Here is a 607-nt window from a genome sequence, read left to right as displayed (position 1 = left end):
AGCCCCAGGGCCCTGGGGGCTTCTCTCAGGTCCAGCTCCCAGAGCAGGGATCCCTTTGTCTGTTGACCTGCTGAGCCTGGGCTGCAGTGTGGGCCCCCCGGGGGCCTCAGCTGCAGAGCCCTCCAGAAGCGGTTGGCCTGCCATCTCTCAGGCACATGCCCCAGGCAGATCCCAGAGCATGCCCGGACTGCCCTGCCGGGGGTCACACTGCCCGTGGCCTCCTCTCCTCACCCACTGTGCATTCTGAGCTGATCGCTCACTGTCCTGGTGACTCTTGGAATCCCCTGTGGCCTGGGGGGCTTTGTGAGGCCAGCCAGGCCTCCCAAGGGAAAGGAGGCTGGGCCTGGGGTCCCGGGAGCTCCGAGGGACTTCATGAGATCCAGAGGGTCACAGGCCAGCAAAGTAGGTTCGGGAGCCCATGGGATACAGACCCTCCTCTCGGGGTTCCCCAACATTCTGTGGGTTCAGTCTTCCTGGGAGCAAGGGCTCCCAAGCGCTTTGCCCTGCACAAGATGACCACAGCCAGATTGTACGGGCTGTGCCCCCGGGGCCTGTCCAGCAGTCCTTGCAAGGCCAGGAAGGGGCCATCGTGGACTCAGAGGGAAGG

At 64.6% G+C, this 607-nt stretch overlaps 1 protein-coding gene across 1 annotated transcript in view; it reads left to right on the top strand.

Annotated features, from left to right (window-relative positions):
- Positions 1 to 607, top strand: part of SDK1 (sidekick cell adhesion molecule 1) — a 478,174-nt gene that overhangs the window by 453,350 nt on the left and 24,217 nt on the right. The window lies entirely within an intron of this gene.

This window comes from Bison bison, unplaced genomic scaffold, assembly GCF_000754665.1.
Source record: "Bison bison bison isolate TAMUID 2011002044 unplaced genomic scaffold, Bison_UMD1.0 scf7180017864223, whole genome shotgun sequence".
In the NCBI taxonomy this organism is placed as follows: Eukaryota; Metazoa; Chordata; class Mammalia; order Artiodactyla; family Bovidae; genus Bison; species Bison bison.
The sequence above is the reverse complement of the archived record's forward strand: the minus strand, read 5'-3'. Positions and strand labels throughout refer to the sequence as shown.